Genomic DNA, 26,996 nt, shown 5'->3' on the forward strand with positions numbered 1-26,996 from the left:
TATTCTAAGTCAGAACCATCCAGAGTAGTGATGCTGGACGGGCGGGCAGGTGCGGGCAGCGATCGGTTGAAGCATGCATTTAGTTTTACTAGCATTTAAGAGCAGTTGGAGGCCACGGAAGGAGAGTTATATGGCATTGAAGCTCGTCTGGAGGTTAGTTAACACAGTGTCCAGAGAAGGGCCAGAAGTATACAGAATGGTGTCGTCTGCGTAGAGGTGGATCAGAGAATCACCAGCAGCAAGAGCGACATCGTTGATGTATACAGAGATGTGTGAAGATACTGGGTCTATTGGTTTTAGCTGAAAGGAACCATAGTAAGATACTGAAGGTCTATTGGTTTTAGCTGAAAGGAGCCATAGTAAACTACTGAAGGTCTATTGGTTTTAGCTGAAATGAGCCATAGTAAACTACTGAAGGTCTACTGGTTTTAACTGAAATGAGCCATAGTAAGATACTGAAGGTCTATTGGTTTTAACTGAAATGAGCCATAGTAAGATACTGAAGGTCTATTGGTTTTAACTGAAAGGAGCCATAGTAAGATACTGAAGGTCTATTGGTTTTATCTGAAAGGAGCCATAGTAAGATATTGAAGGTCTATTGGTTTTAACTGAGAGCCATAGTAAGATAATGAAGGTCTATTGGTTTTATCTGAAAGGAGCCATAGTAAGATACTGAAGGTCTATTGGTTTTATCTGAAAGGAGCCATAGTAAGATACTGAAGGTCTATTGGTTTTAACTGAAAGGAGCCATAGTAAGATACTGAAGGTCTATTGGTTTTAACTGAGAGCCATAGTAAGATACTGAAGATACTGTTACCGTTATCAGGCCTGTCACAGCATGTTGCATAACATCATCATTCGTACCAAGGAAGGGCATATCATAAACCCCAACTCAATTGTTGTACAAAATCGGCACGTAAATAGCCTACTAAAAATGAGTTAATCATCATAAAACTCAACAGGATTCAACCTGTCTCTAATTATTCTCTGAGGAACTCTGTCGTTTTGGTCTCTCCACAGTAGATATGCTGCCATTTTATCAGTTAAACCCAACTCAAGTGGCAATTTAGAATTAAACTCCAATTTAAATGTATATATTGTTTTTTATTCATTGAGCAACAGGAAGTGAAAATGTAATTTTGATTAGAGGAAGGATTTAATTTAACTAGGATTCATTTAAAACTAGGTTTAATATTTGGTGCAACAAGATGAATAGATAAAGCTTGGTTTAACCCAGTTTAAGAGTTGATCCATGTTGGTGCAACCCACCCTGGGATATGAAGGGCACTACTTACCCAACTGACAAGTGAGATTCTTTTCAACCTCATCTGTAGACATACATATTATTAAGATAAAAGTCAGAAAACATTAATGTTAACAACATTATGTGTTTTCTACTTCTTTAGAAGGTACATAGAATATACACTGCTCAAAAAAATAAAGGGAACACTTAAACAACAAAATTTAACTCCAAGTCAATCACACTTCTGTGAAATCAAACTGTCCACTTAGGAAGCAACACTGATTGAAAATAAATTTCACATGCTGTTGTGCAAATGGAATAGAAAATAGGTGGAAATTATAGGCAATTAGCAAGACATCCCCAATAAAGGAGTGGTTCAGCAGGTGGGGACCACAGACCACTTCTCAGTTCCTATGCTTCCTGGCTGATGTTTTGGTCACTTTTGAATGCTGGCGGTGCTTTCACTCTAGTGGTAGCATGAGACGCAGTCTACAACCCACACAAGTGGCTCAGGTAGTGCAGCTCATCCAGGATGGCACGTCAATGCGAGCTGTGGCAAGAAGGTTTGCTGTGTCTGTCAGCGTAGTGTCCAGAGCATGGAAGCACTACCAGGAGACAGGCCAGTACATCAGGAGACATGGAGGAGGCCGTAGGAGGGCAACAACCCAGCAGCAGGATCGCTACCTCCGCCTTTGTGCAAGGAGGAGCAGGAGAAGCACTGCCAGAGCCCTGCAAAATGACCCCCAGCAGGCCACAAATGTGCATGGGTCTGCTCAAACGATCAGAAACAGACTCCATGAGGGTGGTATGAGGGCCCGACGTCCACAGGTGGGGGTTGTGCTTACAGCCCAACACCGTGCAAGACGTTAGGCATTTGCCAGAGAACACCAAGATTGGCAAATTCGCCACTGGCGCCCTGTGCTCTTCACAGATGAAAGCAGGTTCACACTGAGCACATGTGACAGACGTGACAGAGTCTGGAGACGCCGTGGAGAACGTTCTTCTGCCCGCAACATCCTCCAGCATGACCGGTTTGGCGGTGGGTCAGTCATGGTGTGGGGTGGCATTTCTTTGGGGGGCCGCACAGCCCTCCATGTGCTCGCCAGAGGTAGCCTGACTGCCATTAGGTACCGAGATGAGATCCTCAGACACCTTGTGAGACCATATGCTGGTGCGGTTGGCCCTGGGTTCCTCCTAATGCAAGACAATGCTAGACTTCATGTGGCTGGAGTGTGTCAGCAGTTCCTGCAAGACGAAGGCATTGATGCTATGGACTGGCCCGCCCGTTCCCCAGACCTGAATCCAATTGAGCACATCTGGGACATCATGTCTCGCTCCATCCACCAACGCCACGTTGCACCACAGACTGTCCAGGAGTTGGCGGATGCTTTAGTCCAGGTCTGGGAGGAGATCCCTCAAGAGACCATCCGCCACCTCATCAGGAGCATGCCCAGGCGTTGTAGGGAGGTCATACAGGCACGTGGAGGCCACACACACACTACTGAGCCTCATTTTGACTTGTTTTAAGGGCATTACATCAAAGTTGGATCAGCCTGTAGTGTGGTTTTCCACTTTAATTTTGAGTGTGACTCCAAATCCAGACCTCCATGGGTTGATAAATTGGATTTCCATTGATTATTTTTGTGTGATTTTGTTGTCAGCACATTCAACTATGTAAAGAAAAAAGTATTTAATCAGGTTATTTCTTTCATTCAGATCTAGGATGTGTTGTTTAAGTGTTCCCTTTATTTTTTTGAGCAGTATATATTGGTTAACATAATGTTAGTGAAGTGTCATGACGTTGGCCTGTGGGTCTCTCTCTGACCCTACTGAAGGACTGTTGAATAGCCTTTGTTAAATATAGAGAGTCTGGAAACATCAAACAAATGGGGAAAAGGAACCATATTTCGGTAATAAAACCAGTTGGAAATATGCTTTGGAACTTAATGAGTATGGATGTCAGTTCGGTTGTCATCTGAGACATTATGACTGATGACAGGACGACATAAACTGTACCTGGGAAAGTATACACCCTCTAGTTATCAGAGTCACATGAAATTGTTATGCATTTGAAATGTTTGATATTGAAATTGCTTGTTAGGAGATTAAATGTAATTTTAGCTTCCAATTGAGAGAATTGGGTTTTCATAAGGAAAGTGCCCTGCTTGATCAGTGGCCCGCCCCTGTGAAGAGACAGGGGTCATAAACGATGAAACACATCCTTCTCCCCTCGCCACTATATAAGACAATGACACAATGTAACCAGGTTAGTTCCACTACGTGAGGTCTGCAGCCTCTGCGTTACAAGGACACACATGTCAAGTACAGAACTAAGCCAACCTCGGCGTGAGCTTTGGTTGTGAATGGTATGAACTTTAAACGCTTATTCACTACAGAAGTGATACTTCCTAGCCGTTGAGTTAGCAGCGGCCGCTGTAGACGTGGGCTAGGAAAGGACGGACGACGGATCCAGTCTAACACACAACGAAGATACTACAAAGTATCTATTTTATCACCATTGACATTCTTCCGAGGACCGGAAGTTCTCTGTTGGCCAACCCGGCCAGCATCTACAACCAACCTACCGAAGCACAGCTCAGAGTAAATATTTATTGCATTTTCCTTTTCCAAATGGGCGGTAATTTAGAATGCATACGATAATGTATTTACGATAGCATAGCTGCTTTCTTTGTTCCTCAGTCTTCCCGCTCTTTCATTCAAGCCCAACCCCCTTTCTTTGTGTAACAAGCCGCCATGTCGGCTCCGTCCACCAGGGTCGTTTTCTGTATGACATCATTTGTATTCTGTGTATATGTAATTCTGTGTGATTAGTTAGGTATTTAGTAAATAAATAATTAAACCCAATTTTGTATTGCTGATTTAACTTGTTAGCCAGGGTTAACCCTAAATGAGTCCAGGGTTCCTCTGTAGAGGAGACTGATCCAATAAAGATGATCTTCCCTACCACCTCTTGACTTCATTCTCCGATGATAATTCATCTTGCTCTAATCATATCTAATAATTTCCATCATCTAACTCAATAGATCATACTGTATGTACATATGAATCTGTGGAAGTCAGCAAGTCTAGAGTCTATGCAGACAGGTGAGGCATCTATATAAATGCCTTATGCCTGTTCCTGTAAGAGTGTCAGTTTAACATGTGTTTCTCTGTGACTGGTCCATCAGTGATCCAGGTGTATCAGAGACTACCTCTCTCTAGTCTAGTGGTCCTCTACAGTCTCAACACATCCTGTTCTAGAACATCAACATTAATGTGACTGGTCCATCAGTGATCCAGGTGTATCAGAGACTACCTCTCTCTAGTCTAGTGGTCCTCTACAGTCTCAACACATCCTGTTCTAGAACATCAACATTAATGTGACTGGTCCATCAGTGATCCAGGTGTATCAGAGACTACCTCTCTCTAGTCTAGTGGTCCTCTACAGCCTCAACACATCCTGTTCTAGAACATCAACATTAATGTGACTGGTCCATCAGTGATCCAGGTGTATCAGAGACTACCTCTCTCTAGTCTAGTGGTCCTCTACAGTCTCAACACATCCTGTTCTAGAACATCAACATTAATGTGACTGGTCCATCAGTGATCCAGGTGTATCAGAGACTACCTCTCTCTAGTCTAGTGGTCCTCTACAGTCTCAACACATCCTGTTCTAGAACATCAATCTATGGTCTGAAGACACTGGGATATGAAGGATACTACTTACCCGGTTTACTGGTGAAAACCTTTTCAATCTCATCTGTAGACATATCTTTTTTATATATATTTTGTTATTTAACCTTTATTTAACTAGGCAAGACAGTGAAGAACAAATTCTTATTTACAATGACAGCCTACTTGGACAGCCCCAAACCCTGGGCCAACCTGTCGACTCAAGCGTAAAATACCTTTTAAAAGTCTGTAATACTGTACTGTGTTATAACACGCCTTGAATTGAATCCCGGCCCTTGTCTCATTCCACTGTTCCAACATCCGAAAGAACACCTGGGGCCAATCAGAAGTTGAAACAATAACAAAGCGTGATCCCTGTTGTCTTGGTAAAAAGCTGAGGGGCTGACCATCCATGATATAAAATTAGAGTTTTATATTTGTTTTAGACTGTATAGTGTTACTTACATTTACTTTGTTTACAAACATTGAGATAAAAAAAATATATATTTTGGGTTCTGATGGGGTACAAAAGTTAAACTAAGCTCTTTAATAATCAATAAGTTATATTCTTCAAGAATCAATGGGTACATATAATTCATGCATGTACAAAAATGAATGTAGTAATTACTGGTTGCCCGTTTGTGCTCAGCAAAAAAAAGAAACATAAAATGGTTGACATAAATCTAGCAAAGTGAATATCTGAAGACACCCCTCTCATTCTTGAGGACCTGTAAACATGTAGAGTAGATGGAAGACAGTGAGAACATCATTAACATGAACACTAGAAGATGTAGTCTCTCTCTGGGACTCCTTGTCTCATATAAATGTTCCAACATCAGATAAAAGTCAGGGAACATTAATATGCACAACATGATGTGTTTTCTACTTTTTTTAGAATAGATATTGGTTCTAATAATGTTAGCAAAGTGATGATCTTTAGACACTACTTGCCCTTCTCCATGCTGAGGTCATCTGTAAACATATAGAGTATAAGGAAGACAGTGAGAACATCATTAACATGAACACTATGTCACTTCTACTCCTGCTCCTCCCCTCCGGCGTGCGGCATCCTCGGAATACTAACCACCGGTCCTGGGAATCATCATCGCGCTCACCTGGCACTCATCAGTGCGTGCACCTGGCACTCATCGTTATGATTCACAACTGGACCTCTTTATAGGTCCCTTCCTTTTGTTCATTTCTAAGTTGGTATTGCACCTGTGTTCATTGTACCTCGCTTCTGTTACACTGTCTTGTTGCATGTTTGTTGTTTTCATTAAACCTTTTACCTGCTTCTTGACTCACGGCGTCATCGTTACAAAATACCAACTCCAACAATGGAAGCAGCAGGAAAATCGGATATCTCTCAGACGGTCAACGAAGAGGGCTACCTTCTGCGTCAGAACCATAACCAGCTGGAACAACTGGGGACGGCCATGGAAGAGGTCCTTCGCAGTTTGCAGCGTCTCGAACATTCCCGGGAGGCGCAGCATCCTACTCGTGGAGGATACATTAGAACCAGCCTACCCAGTGAGCCAGCCCAACAGCCCATTCAGCAACCCGCTCAGGTCCTACGATGCCCATTTATCCCTCCCAGAGAAATATGACGATACCCCATCCAAATGCTGTGGTTCTCTACTTCAGTGCTCCCTTTATTTTACACACCAGATGGGAGCCCCCACCACCGAAAGGGTCTAAGATTGCCACTGTTATTTCTCTGCTGACGGGGCGGGCATTGGAATGGGCTACGGCCATCTGGGAGAGAGGAGAAGAGGAGCTAAATTCATATGAGGGGTTCATGGCTCTGTTCAAATGTATCTTCGATCATCCCCCAGAGGGCAGAGAGGGAGGTGAGTGTTTACTTCAATTACGCCAGGGGGCTGCTGAGTACGCGCTCACTTTCCGGACAGTAGCAGCATTAAATGGATGGAATGAACCGGCGCTTCACACGCTATTTAGAAGAGGTCGACAATCTTACCCTGGACGCACTCATTGCGATGGCCATCCGTCTGGATAACCTTCTCCAGGAATGTCGGAATTCTCATCGCTTCTCTCCCTCCTTCGGTGAACACTCGGAATCAGAGCCTGAACCCATGGAGGTAGGGGTCACACACCTCCCCGCGGCAGAGCGCCGCAGATGGATACAACTGGGGCTCTGTATGCACTGTGGTCCAGGAGGGACCGACACAGTACATCCAGCGGTGTCCGACATGTCCGAATCTGGGATCTACTAGAACAGAGGGACGGTCACGTGATCTGCCATCTCCTGGGCCAGGAGTGAGTATTCCATCTTCATCACTTCCTGTTAGGCACTTTTTGGTGTCCATCTCGTTGGTTGACTGTCCCTCATGTCCTGTGTCAACAGCTTTAGTGGATTCCTGTGCCGCAGAGAATTCTATGGATCAGACCCTTGCCTCCTCTCTCAATATTACTTCATACCCACTCTCCTCTCCTTTCCAGTGCAAGGCCTCGATTGGGGGCCATTAGGATCCGGAACCATTACACACATCACTCAACCACTCACCCTCACCGTGGAGTCCAATCATCAGGAGAATATCCCCTTCTTCATCACCAGTGCACCAGTTCACAAGATCGTCCTTGGCTTCAAATCCATAACCCCACCATTTCATGGTTGAGGATGAGAATCACAGACTGGCCACCTGTATGCCGGAGGACCTGCTTCCCTGTTCCCTGTGATTCCACATCGGTTGAGAGTCCTTTGGTTGCCCTTCAGCCCAACATCCTTGAGGTCTACCAGGATCTGAGGAAGGTATTCTCCAAGACCCAGGCCACCTGTCTCCCTCCTCATCGCCCCTGGGACTGTGCCATCGACTTGCTTGCTGATGCAACACCCCCGCATAGACGCATCTACCCTCTGTCTGTGGCTGAGACCTAGGCCATGGAGGGTTACATTCAGGAGGCGCTCCAACAGGGGTTCATCCGCACGCCCACTTCCCCTGCATCGGCTGGTTTCTTCTTTATGGCCAAGAAGAATGGAGGATTACGGCCTTGCGTTGATTACATTTACATTACATTACATTTACGTCATTTAGCAGACGCTGTTATCCAGAGCGACTTACAAATTGGTGCATTCACCTTATGATATCCAGTGGAACAACCACATTACAATAGTACATCTATATCTTTTTTGGGGGGAGGGTAGGGGGGGGGTTAGAAGGATTACTTAATCCTATCCCAGGTATTCCTTAAAGAGGTGAGGTTTCAGGTGTCTCCGGAAGGTGGTGATTGACTCCGCTGTCCTGGCGTCGTGAGGGAGCTTGTTCCACCATTGGGGTGCCAGAGCAGCGAACAGTTTTGACTGGGCTGAGCGGGAACTGTGCTTCCGCAGAGGTAGGGAGGCGAGCAGGCCAGAGGTGGATTAACGCAGTGCCCTTCTTTGGGTGTAGGGACTGATCAGAGCCTGAAGGTACGGAGGTGCCGTTCCCCTCACAGCTCCGTAGGCAAGCACCATGGTCTTGTAGCAGATGCGAGCTTCAACTGGAAGCCAATGGAGTGTGCGGAGGAGCGGGGTGACGTGAGAGAACTTGGGAAGGTCGAACACCAGACTGGCTGCGGCGTTCTAGATGAGTTCTAGGGGTTTAATGGCACAGGCAGGGAGCCCCGCCAACAGCGAGTTGCAGTACTCCAGACGGGAGATGACAAGTGCCTGGATTAGTTGATCATGAAAAGTTAAACATCCTTTGAAATGGCAAACTGTACATTGCCATGGTCTGTATTTTCTAAGGTATTCATTTGATAATTGTCACGCCCTGACCAGGTGAACTCGGGTATTTTGGGTCAGGGTGTGTCATGTTGGGTATTTTTCCTGGGTTTGTTTTCTATGTTTGCATTATAGCCTTGTGTTAGCTCTATGGGGTTTATTTCTATGTTGGGTTCTGTCGATTCCCAATCAGAGACAGCTGTCGCTAGTTGTCTCTGATTGGGATCACATTTAAGTTCCTCTTTCCCCCACGCTGGTTGTGGGGTGTTGTCTCTTTGTTTTTGAGCAAGTAAAGTATCGGCATTTTCTTGATTTCGTGTACGTGTTTAATTCAGTGTAAAGAATAAACATGTGTTCGCTCCCAGCTGCGTTTTGGTCCGCTTCCTCGTCACCCGACGACGATCGTTACAGAACACCCCACCAAACCAGGACCAAGCAGCGGGAGGATAAGGAGCGCGAGAGATGGGCTCGCGAGGGGAAGGAGTTCTGGACCTGGGAGGAGATCATGTCGGGGAAAGGACCCTGGCGAAAGGATTCCCAGGTCGAGGAGGTAAAGCCAGCCGGTGGACGGAGTCGCAGGCGGCGGTCGAGGAGGCCCGGAAGACACCCCCAAGAACATTTTTTGGGGGGGCTAATGGGGTGGTCCGGAAGGGCAGAGGAAGAGCCCAGACCACTGCTCTCGTGGGGGATGACGGCGGAGGAGGAGACGGAGATGAGGCGGTTGATTGAAGACCTGCTGAGGGAAGATCTGGAGGAGGAGCCATGGGATGCGGAGTTGCGCGCTGTGTCGCCAGTGCGCCCGCACAGCCCGGTGCGTCCGGTGGACATGCCCAGCACATGCCGTGCTAGGATGGGCATCCAGCCAGGACGAGTGGCTAAACCGGCTCCACGCTTCAGTTCACCAGTGCGTGTTCACAGTCCTGTCTGGCCCGTCCCTGCTCCCCGCACCAAGCCCACGGTGCGTGTCCCCAGTCCGGCCCGGCCCGTTCCTGCTCCCCGCACCAAGCCAGCGGTGCGTGTCCCCAGTCCGGCCCGGCCCGTTCCTGCTCCCCGCACCAAGCCAGCGGTGCGTGTTCCCAGTCCGGCCCGGCCCGTCCCTGCTCCCCGCACCAAGTCAGTGGTGCGTGTCCCCAGTCCGGCCCGGCCCGTTCCTGCTCCCCGCACCAAGCCAGCGGTGCGTGTCCCCAGTCCGGCCCGGCCCGTTCCTGCTCCCCGCACCAAGCCAGCGGTGCATGTTCCCAGTCCGGCCCGGCCCGTCCCTGCTCCCCGCACCAAGTCAGCGGTGCGTGTCCCCAGTCCGGCCCGGCCCGTTCCTGCTCCCCGCACCAAGCCAGCGGTGCGTGTCCCCAGTCAGGCCCGGCCCGTCCCTGCTCCTCGCACCAAGTCAGCGGTGCGTGTCCCCAGTCCGGCCCGGCCCGTTCCTGCTCCCCGCACCAAGCCAGTGGTGCGTGTTCCCAGTCCGGCTCGGCCCGTCCCTGCTCCCCGCACCAGGTCAGTGGTGCGTGTCCCCAGTCCTGTCCGGCCCATCCCTGTTCCCCACACCAAGCCCACGGTGCGTGTCCCCAGTCCGGCCCGGCCCGTTCCTGCTCCCTGCACCAAGCCAGTGGTGCGTGTTCCCAGTCCGGCCCGGCCCGTTCCTGCTGCCCACACCAAGCCAGTGATGCGTGTTCCCAGTCCGGCACGGCCCGTGTCCGGTCCACCGGTGCCCAATCCTGTTCCGGTCGACGGCTCCGCTCCAGAGCCTGAGCATGCCGCTCCACAGTGGTCCAGTCCGGGCCAGAGGGGTAGGGCTAAGGTGGAGGCGGGGGAAAGAACACGCCCGGGGCCAGAGCCTCCACCGAGGGTGAGGCGCCCACCCGGGTCCCCCCCCGAATAGACTTAAGTTTGGTGCGCCGGGAGTACGCACCGTTGGGGGGGGGGTACTGTCACGCCCTGACCAGGTGAACTCGGGTATTTTGGGTCAGGGTGTGTCATGTTGGGTATTTTTCCTGGGTTTGTTTTCTATGTTTGCATTATAGCCTTATGTTAGCTCTATGGGGTTTATTTCTATGTTGGGTTCTGTCGATTCCCAATCAGAGACAGCTGTCGCTAGTTGTCTCTGATTGGGATCACATTTAAGTTCCTCTTTCCCCCACACTGGTTGTGGGGTGTTGTCTCTTTGTTTTTGAGCAAGTAACGTATCGGCATTTTCTTGATTTTGTGTACGTGTTTAATTCAGTGTAAAGAATAAACATGTCTTCGCTCCCAGCTGCGTTTTGGTCCGCTTCCTCGTCACCCGACGACGATCGTTACAATAATTTAAAAAAGTACTATCAAACCACTTCAAATGTTTTCCTTTTTTTATAGACAAAGAAATGTTCATTGGAATTAGGGTATTGTATAATCACTCTACTCTACTCTGTTGATTTTAGATGAAATGGACCATAGTACTGAAGTCAGGTCTACTGGTTAATATCTGTTTTTGAACCATCAACCTTAACAAAGAACCTTTGAAGAACCCTCTTTTCTAACTATATACTGTTACAGTTGGTGGCCTACCTGTAAAAAAGTCAGTCCTTCTCCTCTCCTCTCTACCTAACTTCACCTCACAGTCTTACCTGAGTTATCTCTTAGAGCCCTGCCATTCCCAACCAATCAGAGCGTTTGGAAATGTATATATGAACACTGCACCCACCCACTCAGTTCAGAGCGTTATCATCGTCTGATGGGAGAGGACGCATGTTTCTGAGGACTTTTTATTGTCGATGGTAACACGAACGTCTGAACTTTGTGTGTGCATCGAAATGTAAGTTGTAAGGTGGGGGAGTTATTAGTTGTGTAATAATAGGTAATTACCATTAATTACTTCATGTTACTTTGATTAGTTTCAGCCAAATCAAAATCCAATTGTATTGGTCACATACACATATTTAGCTGATGTTATTGCAGCTGTAGCGAAATGATTGTGTTCCAGCTGATTGTGATCCAAATGATTGTTCCAGCTGATCCATATGATTGTGTTCCATCTCCAACAGTGCAGTAGTATTTAACAATTCACAACAATACACACAAATCTAAAAGTAAAAGAATGGAATTAAGAAATATATAAATATTAGGATGAGCAATGTCGGAGTTGCATCAACTAAAATACAGTAGAATAGAATACAGTACATACATATGAAATGAGTAAAGCAGTATGCAAACATTTTTAAAGTTGACTAGTGTTCCATTGTTAAAACCTGTTGGGGCTACAGGTTAGCAATGAACCCCGAGTCGGGATTGCTAACAAGGCTGGAAATTCAAAACATCAAAAATCTAATAATTTCAATTTCTCAAACAATCAACTATTTTACACAATTTAAAAGATAAACATCTCTTAATCTAACCACATTGTTCGATTTTCAAAGAGGCTTTACGGCAAAAGCATACAGTTAGATTATGTTAGGACAGTACATAGCCACAAAAGTACAAACATCCATTTTCAATTCAAGTTCAGGCGTCACCAAAAGCAGAAACCAGCTAGAATTATGTACTAACCTTTGTCAATCTCCATCAGATGACACTCCTAGGACATTATGTTATACAATACATGCATTTTTTGTTCCATCAAGTTCATATTTATATCCAAAAACAGCATTTTACAGTAGCGTGAAATTCAGATTTTTTTCTTCTCTGAAATGCTTCCGGTGAACATAACAAAATTACTATTCGAAAACATTGGTAAATTATAATATTGTCATTCAAAGAATAATATTATATCATCTCGTAATTGCTACCGAATGGCCAGATCTCAAAATAACTTTACTGGGAAATCACATTTTGCAATAAACGGGGTGTTATGCTAAGAACACTAAGCTATGCTATACAGTTAGCATCATCTAAAATCGATAATAACATTGTAAATATCCCCTTACCTTTGATTATCTCCATCAGAAGGCAGGGATCCCAGGTCCGGAAGGCATCCCAGGTCCGGAACAAATGTGGTTTCTTTTGACAAAGTTCATAATTTATGTCCAAATAACACCAAGTACTTAGCGTTCATTATGCTCCCACAAAACGTGGTGGGGGGAGTGTAAAATCACGCCGAAAAGCTAAAAAAACCTAGTAAATAATCTATTTATGTTCGTTCAAACATGTCAAATGTTGTTTAGCATTAATCTTTTGGTCCATTTTTAACGTTAAACATCAGTAATATTTTCACACAACCTATCCTATGTCTAGATAAACAATGATGACAAACTCACGCTTCTCAGATTTATGCACAGGCGCAAAAAAATGAAGTGATGACATGTCAACTTCCTTGGATTCTAATTTGCTCTCTGTTTATCATAGACGCTTCAAACAACTTTATAAAGATCGTTGACATCTAGTGGAAGCCGTAGGTGTTGCGAAATGAATCCTTTCTCACTATGGTATCTATAAAACAATGACACTAAATAGTACAGTCACAAAATTCACATTTTTTTAAATCTATTTTTCACAGGTTTTTGCCTGCAATATGAGTTTTGTTATACTTACAGACACCATTCAAACTGTTTTAGAAAATTCAGAGTGTTTTCTATCCGAATGTGTTAATAATATGCATATCCTAGCTTCTGAGTTGGTGTAGGAGGCAGTTAAAAATGGGCACATATTTTTTTCAAAATGTCTCAATACTGCCCCCGAGCCCCAACAGGTTAAATTGACCGATGATTCCATGTCTATGTATACAGGGCAGCAGCCTCTAAGGTGCTGGGTTGAGTAACCAGGTGGTAGCCGGCTAGTGATGGCTATTTAACAGTCTGATGGCCTTGAGATAGAAGCTTCTTTTCAGTCTTTCGGTCCCAGCTTTGATGAACCTGTACTGACCTCGCCTTCTGGATGATAGCGGGGTGAACAGGCCGTAGCTCGGGTGGTTGATGTCCTTGATGATCTTTTTGGCCTTCCTGTGACATCGGGTGCTGTAGGTGTCTTGGAGGGCAGGCAGTGTGCCCCCGGTGATGTGTTGGGCAGACCTCTCCACCCTCTGGAGAGCCACTGCGGTTGTGGGCGGTGCAGTTGCTGTACCAGGCGGTGATACAGTTTGTGAGAGTCTTAGGGGCCAAAATTAATTTCTTCAGCCTCCTTGCACCTTCTTCACCACACTATCTGTTAGGGATGCCCTATTCCCTATATATAGTGCACTACTATGGGCTCTGGTCAAAAGTAGTGCACAAAATAGGGAATAGGGTACCATTTGGGATAGGGATGCACGACATATCGGTAAGCACATCGGCATCGGCAGATATTAGCTAAAAATGCCAACATCGGCAACGGCCTGATGTCTAGTTTAACGTCGATGTAAAAAACCGATGTCAAAGCTGACGTGCATACCTACAGTATATAACTTAGAGAGATTACATACATACCTATATAATGTAGGTAGATGACATACATACCTATATAACGTAGGTAGATGACGTACATGCCTATATAATGTAGGTAGATGATGTACATACCTATATAATGTAGGTAGATGACATACATACCTATATAACGTAGGTAGATGACGTACATACCTATATAATGTAGGTAGATGACATACATACCTATATAACGTAGGTAGATGACGTACATGCCTATATAACGTAGGTAGATGACATACATACCTATATAACGTAGGTAGATGACGTACATACCTATATAACGTAGGTAGATGACGTACATACCTATATAACGTAGGTAGATGACGTACATACCTATATAACGTAGGTAGATGACGTACATACCAATATAACGTAGGTAGATGACGTAATGACGGCACAAAAAATACAGCGCTACACAGAACAAAAGCAGAAAAATACAAAGCGCACACTTCCAACAACTAAACAAGTTCAAGTCCAGCAGTCATTTGAAAGAGTAAAAAAATGTCAGCTAGACAACTTAAAGGTGAAAACCATTAACACCAAATAATGGAATTCATTGCCGTTGACAATCAACCGTCCTCTGTCGTGGATGATGTTGGCTTTCACCGACTGGTCGAGCCCCGGTACACACTATTTTTTAGATGTTTCCCTACCGGAGTTACACGGTATTGTTGAAACTCACATCCATGAGCGTCACTGCTATTAGCTTCATGACTGACATTTGGACCAGCGATGTCAGCTCCATGAGCATTAGGAGTCTGAGAAATAAGAGAAATAAGAGAGATAAGCTCAACTGCGGCTGCAGCAGACATGATACCTTCTGTCATGGCATTGAAACGCCTGCTCAGCAAAACTGCTGACACAGACTGTGGGGTTAAAACTTACAAAATAATTTGGTTCGGTGGCATTCTCTCTGAGCCTCTTTACTGTGTCACCACCATGCTCAATACAAGGTACAAGGACCGCTACTTTGATGCAGACAGGAAACAGGGTTTACGTGAAATGTTACATACACAGCTGGACAAGATGGAAACTGACACAGTGACAGTGCGCACCGAGGAAGAGAGGCCATGGACAGACAGAGCTGGAACTTCACTGCTTGACATGCATGAGGAAATCCTGGTTGAGAATGAAACGAGTAAACAAATGAAAAACGAAACAGCATATCAAGTAAGTGAAAGAAATAGGTTTTGATTATGTTTTACTGGTAATGGGGACATACATAAATGCCAACAAAATAACTTTTTGGTCAGTGTGGTGTGGTAGGGTGTGTGTGTGTGTGTGTGTGTGTGTGTGTGTGTGTAACCTTTATTTAAACTAAGCAAGTCAGTTAAGAACAAATTCTTATTTACAATGACGGCCTACACCGGCCCAACATGGAAGACACTGGGCCAATTGTGCGCCGCCCTATGGGACTCCCAATCACAGCCGGATGTGATACAGACTGGATTCGAACCACGGACTGTAGTGATGCCTCTTGCACAGAGATCGAGTGCCTTAGACCGCTGCGTCAGTCTGTGTTAACTATTTAACTGTACTAGAATGCTTCAAAGGCCGCAAATTTTTTTATATCGGTTATCGGTATCTGGGTGTTTTTGGCATGGAAAATATCGGATATCGGTATCGGCCAAAAATATCATATCGGTGCACCCCTAATCAGAAGGTGCTCTGTAAATGTGTTCTGAAAATGAGCCATGTTGTGGATACAGTCCCTAAAGTGATACACTTCACAAGGGCAAAATCTTTAAAGGGCAAGATCTCACCCACCTTCCGACACTACCAGTCTGTTCCCTATCAGATGACCAGCGGGAGAAGTATACATCGCTGCTGCGTGCTTTGAACTGTGAGTTTTCTCAACGTTTTGAGGATTTTCAAAGTGTTGGAAAATGACATGCTGTTGGTTTCCTCTCCTTTCACCTTTAATGTGGATAATGCTCCCACTGACCTGCAACTTCAGCTTATCGATCTACAGTCTGATGCAGTGATTGGAGAACTATTCAAAACAAGGTCACAAATGAGGTTCTATGCACCTCTCGATGAACAAAACTTTCCAAAGATTAGGAGTCATGCTCAGAAGATGTTTGTGCTGTTTGGGTCAACCTATGTATGTAAACTGACATGTTCAGTGATGAAATATAACAAGTCAAGGCACAGATCATCTCTTACTGACTCCCACCTCTCAGCAATCCTGCGCATAGCGACGTCATAAACTATACCAGACTTCACTACTCTAGTCAATGCCCATCAGAGACTTCACTCCTCACACTGACTGAGTGGTTTAAATGTAATGTTGAGCTCTCTCTCTTTCTTGTGTTTTTGTGCAAACCTGTTAACAAGAGTTCTTTCTGTCCATGGTAGTGTACTTTTCCTCTCTGTGTAGTTCATTGCATGTTTAATAATGAAAATACCTACCAAAAGGAGAACATGGATGTGGTTTATTTCGGTGCATGTTAAACAAGTAAAATAAGTAGTATATCTGGACGTGATTTACAGTAGATATGTCTGTCAACACAGTCATACACATGATGTATAATCCATGTATAATCTTGTAATATGATTGTGGCCCGCGATGGCAAAAATATATTCTAATGTGGCCCTCCATGGGTAATAATTTCCCAGGCCTGTTCTAGAATCATCCCAGACAGTTTTTGGACCTAGCTCATGCACAGAGTAATTGCGATCCTGTGGCGCCAGGGCAGATCTGATAAGATCTCAGCCTGGCAGATTCTCACACATGGCTGTAGAGAGAGGGTGACATAAATCTTGACACTTTGTCAATCCAAGTAATTAGTTTTTCTCTTTTCCAAGAGGTGAATATTTATGTTTATATTGATGCTGTGTGTCACGTCTGTCGTATAGATGAGACCAAGGCGCAGTGGGTACGTGAATACTCATACTTATTTATTAAAGTGAACACGAAAAACAATAAACAAAGAACGACAGGAACAGTTTAGCAGGCTAACTAAAAGCAGTGCTAAAACAACTACCCACAAACAAACAAGTGAAAACAAGCTCTTTAAATATGACTCTCAATCAGGAACAACGATGAACAGCTGTTCCTGATCGAGAGCCACACAGACCACAAAAAAATATAACCACTAGAAAAACCCTAGAATACAAAAACCAGAACATACACCAAAACCCCGGAACACATAAATAAAACACCCCTCTACAATACACATAACCCCCGAACCACAAAACAAATACCCTCTGCCACGTCCTGACCAAACTACAATAACTAATACTCCCTCTACTGGTCAGGACGTGACATTACCCCCCACAAAGGTGCAGACCCCATATGCACCTAAACAATACACATAACCCCCGAACCACATAAAACAAATACCCTCTGCCACGTCCTGACCAAACTACAATAACTAATACTCCCTCTACTGGTCAGGACGTGACACTGTGTTTATAGCCCCGTTGTAAGTTTAATGACATTTCTAATTTAATCATGTACATACACGTTTATAGAACAGGTGGGTCTAATCTTGAATGCTGATTGGTTAAAACTGCATTCCAGCCAGTGTCTTTTCCACATGTTGCCACCAGCTAAATATATGACGTTAAAATGCCTACTCCACTGTCTCATCATCCCAGCCAAGCAGTGTTGTTGGCTGGCTCCTCTGAACAACATTGTCCTGACAAGTGAGCACATTTTATGTGCCAGGTAAAATCGCGCCTCATTAGCTCACTGTTATGAATGTATCTAAATAAATGTCACTAGAAAACAGTTTAAGCAAATCCAGCTACTTTGCTGTTATTCTGGCTGCACTTTTTTGACGTGACTAAATTAGCCGTTGGCAGCCAGTATGGCAATGGAACATTTAGATTGAACGACTGGGTCGAGTCCATAGATACAGAACAAAGATTTGTGTTGCGACTATATCTTGTAGAAGGATAAAATAGTATGAATAAATAAATAAAAATTACGAAAATATGTCAATCATTATTTGAATATGTTGGTAACCCATTGTACCAAAGTGATAATGCCCTTGAAGCCGGTGTTTGGAGGACATATTGGCACGGTTTGACGGATCTCCACTTTGCCTCGGGCCTAACAACACCCGTGCAAATATATCCTCCAACCACCTTTGGGCATTATCACTTAAATATAGTGTAGTTATAACCCTTAATTAATACTATTTACATGTGTGCATATCTTTGTCTTATAGAACCACAACAATAAGATTCCAAGTCACTCAGATTACCAAAATCATATAAACATCCTCAAATGGAATGTTCTAATTGGACGGCACTATAGAGGGCAGAACCAAACCAATCATATAAACATCCTCAAATGGAAACAGCTGTGTCTGGGTGTGTGTGTAACCGGTGTGAAATGACTAGCTAGTTAGCGGGGTGCGCGCAAATAGCGTTTCAATCGGGGATGTCACTCGCTCTGAGACCTTGAAGTAGTTTCCCTTGCTCTGCAAGGGTCGCAACATTTGTGGAGCGATAGGGAACGATGCATCGAGGGTGTCAGTTGTTGATGTGTGCAGAGGGTCCCTGGTTCGAGCCCAGGTAGCGGCGAGGATAGGGACGGAAGCAATACAGTTACATGTGTGACTATCAAGAGTATAGTGATGGACCTCAACGTCATGTTCTAACTGGGCGGTACTATAGAGGACAGAACCAAACCAATCAGTTATAAGTATATACAGTAGCGGGTGAGGGCATTCACAGCAGACCACTCAGAAGCGTGAGGACATACCAGCCAACAGTTTTTACGTGGTCCTTCTAGCCGGATTTAGTGACAAACAGTTTTTTACATGGTCCTTCATTTCTCTGGATTTAGAAACCAATAATTTTTACAGGTAGTCTCTGAAGAACCGCTTTATATACAGTAGTGAATATCTAGCATCCACGTAGAGATGTATGTTACAGGTTTTAACAGAGAGAACAAAATAATTTATACAAAACGTGAGGAGAACAGGGACCAAAATCGACCCCTGTGGCAGACATTTCCTAATATTGAGGAGACTACATTTGATACTGTCAGTAACACACATTGTGACCTGTCAGATTGATAGTTATTGAACCACATGCAAGATGCCTGATCCAGGTCTATTTCAGACAACCTTACAACAAGTAAGAAATGTTGAACTGTATAGTGTAATATAGTGTAATCTATTGACTTTATCTGAAAGGGGCCATAGTAAGATACTGAAGGTCTATTGGTTTTAACTGAAAGGAGTCATAGTAAGATAATGAAGGTCTATTGGTTTTAACTGAAAGGAGCCATAGTAAGATACTGAAGGTCTATTGGTTTTAACTGAAAGGAGTCATAGTAAGATACTGAAGGTCTATTGGTTTTAACTGAAAGGAGCCATAGTAAGATAATGAAGGTCTATTGGTTTTAACTGAAATGAGCCATAGTAAGATACTGAAGGTCTATTGGTTTTAACTGAAAGGAGTCATAGTAAGATAATGAAGGTCTATTGGTTTTAACTGAAAGGAGCCATAGTAAGATAATGAAGGTCTACTGGTTGAAATCTGGTTTTGATCTTTATAATTTATGTTTATTTGTTAGACCAATTGTCTCTTTCAGGAATAATGGAGACTGGACCAGACAGTCTGTTTGTGACCCTCCTGTTTCTCCTCCACAGTTCACACTCTGAGTCAGGTAACTACAGTGTTAATTCCCTCTGTGTGTGTGTGGTGACTCAAGCAGCAACTAGTGCTTCCTATTTGTGTGTGTGTGTGCATTATTGCATAGATTTTTGTACGTTTTGAATGGCACGTTTCTATCAATTACATTTGACAGTCTGTGTCTTTAGTGGTGGGTAATGTACCTACAGTCTGTGTATCTTTAGTGGTGGGTAATGTCCTAAATGCTCCTTCCTTTCTGCCTGTTCTCTTCAGAGAGGTTTGAGGTTCTTGGTCCAACTGATGTCATTGCTGCTGTAGCTGGTGATGACATCATTCTGCCCTGTTAACTCAAACCCAACATCAGTGCTGAGGACATGACAGTGGACTGGCTGAACCTGGACTCCATAGGCAGGCAGTCATGTCTATCGTTACCAAAACAGCAAAATCATACAAGATAATCAGATTCTCTCCTACATTGGAAGAACTTCACTGTTTAAAGAGGAACTGTGGAAGGGAAACACCTCTTTAAAACTGACCAGGGTACAAGGCACTGATGAGGGACGTTACAAATGCTTTATTAAGGCAAAGAGCTGGTATGATGATTTCATTATTCAAGTCCTCGTTAAAGGTGAGGTTTATTTTCATGTTATTGTAAAAATATAACTACAGTACAATGACATCACCTCTTTTCTTCATATTACTGGATACAGTATGTGTCTATTTGTTCACAGCCTGTCACCAGTTAACATCCAGTCTATCTGTGTGTCTGTAGCTGTAGGATCCAAGCCAGTGGTGTCCATTGAGGGACACAGAGAGGGAGGGATGGGTCTGCTGTGTGAAACAGAAGGCTGGCACCCTCAGCCTGAGCTGGTGTGGCTGGACAGTAAAGGAGACCGTCTCTCTGCTGGTCCTCCTGAGACACACAGAGACTTCAAGGGATTCTACACAGTCAAACAACATGTCATTGTCCAGGAGACTGACACCAACCGCTTTACCTGCAGAGTCCAACAGAGCCGGATCAATGAGAAGATGGAGACAGAGGTTCACCTCCCTAGTGAGTAACAACATAATATTCTTTAGACATTGTTAGATATTTCTGCACTGTTGGAACTAGAAACACAAGCATTTCGCTACACCCGCTATAATATGTGACCAACAGTTTTTTTACATGGTCCTTAATTTCCCCGGATTTAGCGACCAATAGGTTTTACACTACATTACACTTATTCAGGAGGCCTATATTGTAATCTATTGATTTTCACTGAAAGCAGCCATGTGATTTGATTTAACATGAAACGCTGTGTGGTAATATTAGTACCAAACCCTGTTGTTGATGTGTAATGATGTGTGTGGTAGTATTAGTACCAAACCCTGTTGTTGATGTGTAATGATGTGTGTGGTAGTATTAGTACCAAACCCTGTTGTTGATGTGTAATGATGTGTGTGGTAGTATTAGTACCAAACCCTGTTGTTGATGTGTAATGATGTGTGTGGTAGTATTAGTACCAGACCCTGTTGTTGATGTGTAATGATGTGTGGTAGTATTAGTACCAAACCCTGTTGTTGATGTGTAATGATGTGTGGTAGTATTAGTACCAAACCCTGTTGTTGATGTGTAATGATGTGTGGTAGTATTAGTACCAAACCCTGTTGTTGATGTGTAATGATGTGTGTGTTTTAGGTGAGTTATTTGATTACGCAACCCCATTGAGAATGGCCTTCATTGTGTTATGCTGTCTGGGAGCCGTCACTGTGATTGGGTTAGCTCTGGCTATCTACTGCATATGCATTAAGAAAGGTAATGGAGAAATTATATGAATGTTTCATTGTTAGAAATAAATGTCTGCAATGCTTTTTTCAACCTCAACACATTCACAGTGGTTGTATTCTATGGATACAGGATAATATACTACACCTGCAGGTGATTAACATGTTAACACTGATGACTGCTTTTATTCTGCAGGTGATTAACATGTTGACACTGATGACTGATTTTAACCTGCAGGTGATTAACATGTTGACACTGATGACTGATTTTAACCTGCAGGTGATTAACATGTTGACACTGATGACTGATTTTATTCAAAGGTGATTAACATGTTTACACTGATGACTGATTGTAATCTGCAGGTGATTAACATGTTAGCATTGATGACTGATTTTAATCTGCAGGTGATTAACATGTTGACACAGATGACTGATTTTAATCTGCAGGTGATTAACATGTTGACACTGATGACTGATTTTAACCTGCAGGTGATTCACATGTTGACACTGATGACTGATTTTAATCTGCAGGTGTGATAATAAATCAACTCAAACTGTAGCAGGGAAAGTAGTGGTTTAATTGTCACTAACCCAGATTACACACATGAATGTAAAGATTCACAAAGCAGACTAAACCATATAATTGACATGTTTATTGAATGACATAAAGAGGTGGTGGTGGTGGTAGGGTAGAATGTCTTTATTGTCTCACAGAGGTACGCTGGACTCATTTAGCCACAGCTTCCAATTGACATATTCATTGTTATTGCATTGTCAAACCTGCAAGTAAGCATGGACAGTGAATACCATGTGTATCTGTTACGCCCCTGAAAAAGGGGAGAAATAATCACGAGAGTGATATGGTATTGTTTCCTCACTGAGAACTTTTACTGCAATCATTTTACCAAAGTAACACATTTTACAAAAGTAACACATTTTACAAAACAACAGATATACAGGAAAGAGCTAGTGTTGTAGGGTACAAGGCTTATTCAAGTCACAACAGTATACACTGTAATTCACTGAAACATACACTAATTTCAATATTACTGTCAAGCACAAAGCTTTAACTCAGTAAACCATAACTCAATTTATCAACAGTCAATAAAGTGTTTGAAAAACAATTATACAAATAACACCGCAAAATATCTTATTAACAACGCACATGTTAATTCACGATCGACATAAAATGGCAGCTACTCAGTACGAAGCTAGCCTTCGCTGCAACCGAGCAGGGCTCATATTACTCTCTACAAACTTAACTCTAACTTCCTCAGGATGTTACTAAGACACACCTTAAACACCCTTGACATGTTAGCGAGTTATTACATTTAAATGACTCTGTTTTATCTTCAATAACGTACATTAAGTAGATCACAGATTAACACTTTTCCCCTTCAATTAGGCACCACAAAATAAAGTAATCAACATAACGTTTACACATTCCTTTTACAATTCTTACCCTTTGTACGCTTGATGGATTTGAACTTTTTAACACAATTATATGAATGTTATCAATCTCTATCACCTAATATAGAATGCATGATCTTTTTACCCTTAGATGTTTTAAGATCCTCACATACTATGAACTTACTAATACTTTTTAATGTATAACAGGCTATGAGTATTTCCTATAACCTGTCACACATCCCGTACATACTTCTAATAAAACTGGAAACTTGAAGTGGTGTCCATACAAATTTTTAACTTGAAGTAGTATATCCCAGCACCTTATTAGTGTCAGTATCTTCATACCATAGATTGATGTTCTAGAAGAGGATGTGTTGAGGCTGTAGAGGACCACTAGACTAGAGAGGGGTAGTCTCTGATACACCTGGATCACTGATGGACCAGTCACATTAATGTTGATGTTCTAGAACAGGATGTGTTGAGGCTGTAGAGGACCACTAGACTAGAGAGAGGTAGTCTCTGATACACCTGGATCACTGATGGACCAGTCACATTAATGTTGATGTTCTAGAATAGGATGTGTTGAGGCTGTAGAGGACCACTAGACTAGAGAGAGGTAGTCTCTGATACACCTGGATCACTGATGGACCAGTCACATTAATGTTGATGTTCTAGAACAGCATGTGTTGAGGCTGTAGAGGACCACTAGACTAGAGAGAGGTAGTCTCTGATACACTTGGATCACTGATGGACCAGTCACATTAATGTTGATGTTCTAGAACAGGATGTGTTGAGACTGTAGAGGACCACTAGACTAGAGAGAGGTAGTCTCTGATACACCTGGATCACTGATACCAGTCACATTTATTGAGTGAATTTAAGAGGTAAATGATAATGTGGGAGATCTCTATTGGATAAAGGATGTCTCACCCACAGAGGTAAGCTAGACTCATTTAGGTGTGTGGAACTCAATTTAGATTTATCCAGTAGTATGATATTAGAGAAGTGATATGAGACAAGGAGTCCCAGAGAGAGAATACATCTTCTAGTGTTCATGTTAATGATGTTCTCACTGTCTTCCATCTACTCTACATGTTTACAGATGTCCTCATGAAGGAGAAGGGTAAGTAGTGTCTTCAGATCATCACTTTATTATGTCAACCATTTTATGTTTATTGATTTTTATATAATCTCAACTGTCATCCATGTCATTTGATTCACGCTTTGTTATTGTTTCAGCTTCTGATTGGCCCTAAGTGTTCCTTCTGATGTTGGAACAGTGGAATGAGACGAGGGATGGGATTCAATTCAAGACGCATTATAGCACAGAACACTATAACAGACTTTTAAAGGTATTTTACACTTGAGTCGATGTGCAGTGTTTATCATGAATGTGATCTCCGTGAATTCCGGGTAAAATTACTTTAAAAACTGAATTGTCAGCTGTGAAGTGCCCTGTGGTATACTGCACATTGGATTGAATCTCGACCAAGGAGTCCCAGAGAGAGACTACATCTTCTAGTATTCATGTTAATGATGTTCTCACTGTCTTCCATCTACTCTACATATTTAGAGGGGCCTCGGGAAGGACAGTGATAAGTACAGTACATACATGCAAACATGATATCCCATTGTCTTGTCATTGTCAATGTCTTCAGACCATATAGAACAGGTCAAACATTGTATAAACCAATGTCTCTTCTATGTAACTTCTAAAGAAGTAGAAAACACAATGTTGTTTACATGAATGTTTCCTGGGTTATCTTATCTTTGTTTACAGATCAGGTTGAAAAGGATCTCACTCGACAACTGGGTAAGTTGTGTCCTTCATATCCCTGATACACCTGGTTCACTGATGGACCAGTCACACTAATGTTGATGTTCTAGAACAGGATGTGTTGAGACTGTAGAGGACCACTAGACTAGAGAGAGGTAGTCTCTGATACACCTGGATCACTGATACCAGTCACACTAATGTTGATGTTCTAGAACAGGATGTGTTGAGACTGTAGAGGACCACTAGACTAGAGAGGTAGTCTCTGATACACCTGGATCACTGATGGACCAGTCACACTAATGTTGATGTTCTAGAACAGGATGTGTTGAGACTGTAGAGGACCACTAGACTCTAAAAAGAAAAGGTTCCTGGAGGCACCTTTAGGGGTTCCTCCGATTGCAACACCAGCGGAACCCCAAAAGGTACTTCCAGGAACCTTTTCCCAAGGGAACCTTTTAAAAAGGTTCCTCAAATAACCTTTTAGGGTATTAAGGTTCCTGTAGGAACCTATAATGTCCCATGTATTCTATTATTAATAATACTAGATTGTAACTTTACAAGTAAAGTTATGGGGCTGGCTAAAGCTCTTTTTGTGATAGTTGTAGAAGGTTAAAACATTTAACTATACTATTTAAAGCGAAACCGTTTTAAAGTATGTATGGTTATGAAAAACATTATAGTAGTGTCTGCAGTAGTAATTTTGTAGACTGGTTGTAGTTGAAAAAGTGTGTAGATGAAAGTTAGAATAGCCTGAGAATATGAACGTGGTTTGCTGTATCTACACTGCTCAAAAAAATAAAAGGAACACTTAAACAACACAATGTAACTCCAAGTCAATCACACTTCTGTGAAATCAAACTGTCCACTTAGGAAGCAACACTGATTGACAATAAATTTCACATGCTGTTGTGCAAATGGAATAGACAACAGGTGGAAATTATAGGCAATTAGCAAGACACCCCCAATAAAGGAGTGGTTCTGCAGGTGGGGACCACAGACCACTTCTCAGTTCCTATGCTTCCTGGCTGATGTTTTGGTCACTTTTGAATGGTGGCGGTGCTTTCACTCTAGTGGTAGCATGACACGGAGTCTACAACCCACACAAGTGGCTCAGGTAGTGCAGCTCATCCAGGATGGCACATCAATGTGAGCAGTGGCAAGAAGGTTTGCTGTGTCTGTCAGCATAGTGTCCAGAGCATGGAGGCACTACCAGGAGAGAGGCCAGTACATCAGGAGACGTGGAGGAGCCGTAGGAGGGCAACAACCCAGCAGCAGGACCGCTACCTCCGCCTTTGTGCAAGAAGGAGCAGGAGAAGCACTGCCAGAGCCCTGCAAAATGACCCCCAGCAGGCCACAAATGTGCATGTGTCTGCTCAAATGGTCAGAAACAGACTCCATGAGGGTGGTATGAGGGCCCGACGTCCACAGGTGGGGGTTGTGCTTACAGCCCAACACCTTGCAGGACGTTTGGCATTTGCCAGAGAACACCAAGATTGGCAAATTCGCCACTGGCGCCCTGTGCTCTTCACAGATGAAAGCAGGTTCACACTGAGCACGTGACAGACGTGACAGAGTCTGGAGATGCCGTGGAGAACATTCTGCTGCCTGCAAAATCCTCCAGCATGACCCGTTTGGCGGTGGGTCAGTCATGGTGTGGCATTTCTTTGGGGGGCCGCACAGCCCTCCATGTTTTCGCCAGAAGTAGCCTGACATCCATTAGGTACCGAGATGAGATCCTCAGACCCCTTGTGAGACCATATGCTGGTGCGGTTGGCCCTGGGTTCCTCCTAATGCAAGACATTGCTAGACCTCATGTGGCTGGAGTGTGTCAGCAGTTCCTGCAAGAGGAAGGTATTGATGCTATGGACTGGCCCGCCCGTTCCCCAGACCTGAATCCAATTGAGCACATCTGGGACATCATGTCTCGCTCCATCCACCAATGCCACGTTGCACCACAGACTGTCCAGGAGTTGGCGGATGCTTTAGTCCAGGTCTGGGAGGAGATCCCTCAGGAGACCATCCGCCACCTCATCAGGAGCATGCCCAGGCGTTGTAGGGAGGTCATACAGGCACATGGAGGCCACACACACTACTGAGCCTCATTTTGACTTGTTTTAAGGACATTACATCAAAGTTGGATCAGCCTGTAGTGTGGTTTTCCACTTTAATTTTGAGTGTGACTCCAAATCCAGACCTCCATGGGTTGATAAATTGGATTTCCATTGATTATTTTTGTGTGATTTTGTTGTCAGCACATTCAACTATGTAAAGAAAAAAGTATTTAATAAGATAATTTTTTTCATTCAGATCTAGGATGTGTTGTTTAAGTGTTCCCTTTATTTTTTTGAACAGTATATCTTCAACAGTTCAAGAGTTACTGTTGGTGGGTTATTTTCTGCTGATGTATGGTCATGTGGAGTGATTGGTTAATTTGAAGTTAGCATAGCC

The 26,996-nt window shown here is 43.6% G+C and overlaps 1 pseudogene; it reads left to right on the top strand.

Annotated features, from left to right (window-relative positions):
• Window positions 1–11,333: 11,333 nt before the first annotated feature.
• The window catches only part of LOC106562873 (butyrophilin subfamily 1 member A1-like), a 160,979-nt pseudogene continuing 145,316 nt past the window's right edge, over window positions 11,334–26,996 (top strand).

The sequence above is a fragment of the Salmo salar genome, chromosome ssa01 (assembly GCF_905237065.1).
Source record: "Salmo salar chromosome ssa01, Ssal_v3.1, whole genome shotgun sequence".
Taxonomy (NCBI): domain Eukaryota; kingdom Metazoa; phylum Chordata; class Actinopteri; order Salmoniformes; family Salmonidae; genus Salmo; species Salmo salar.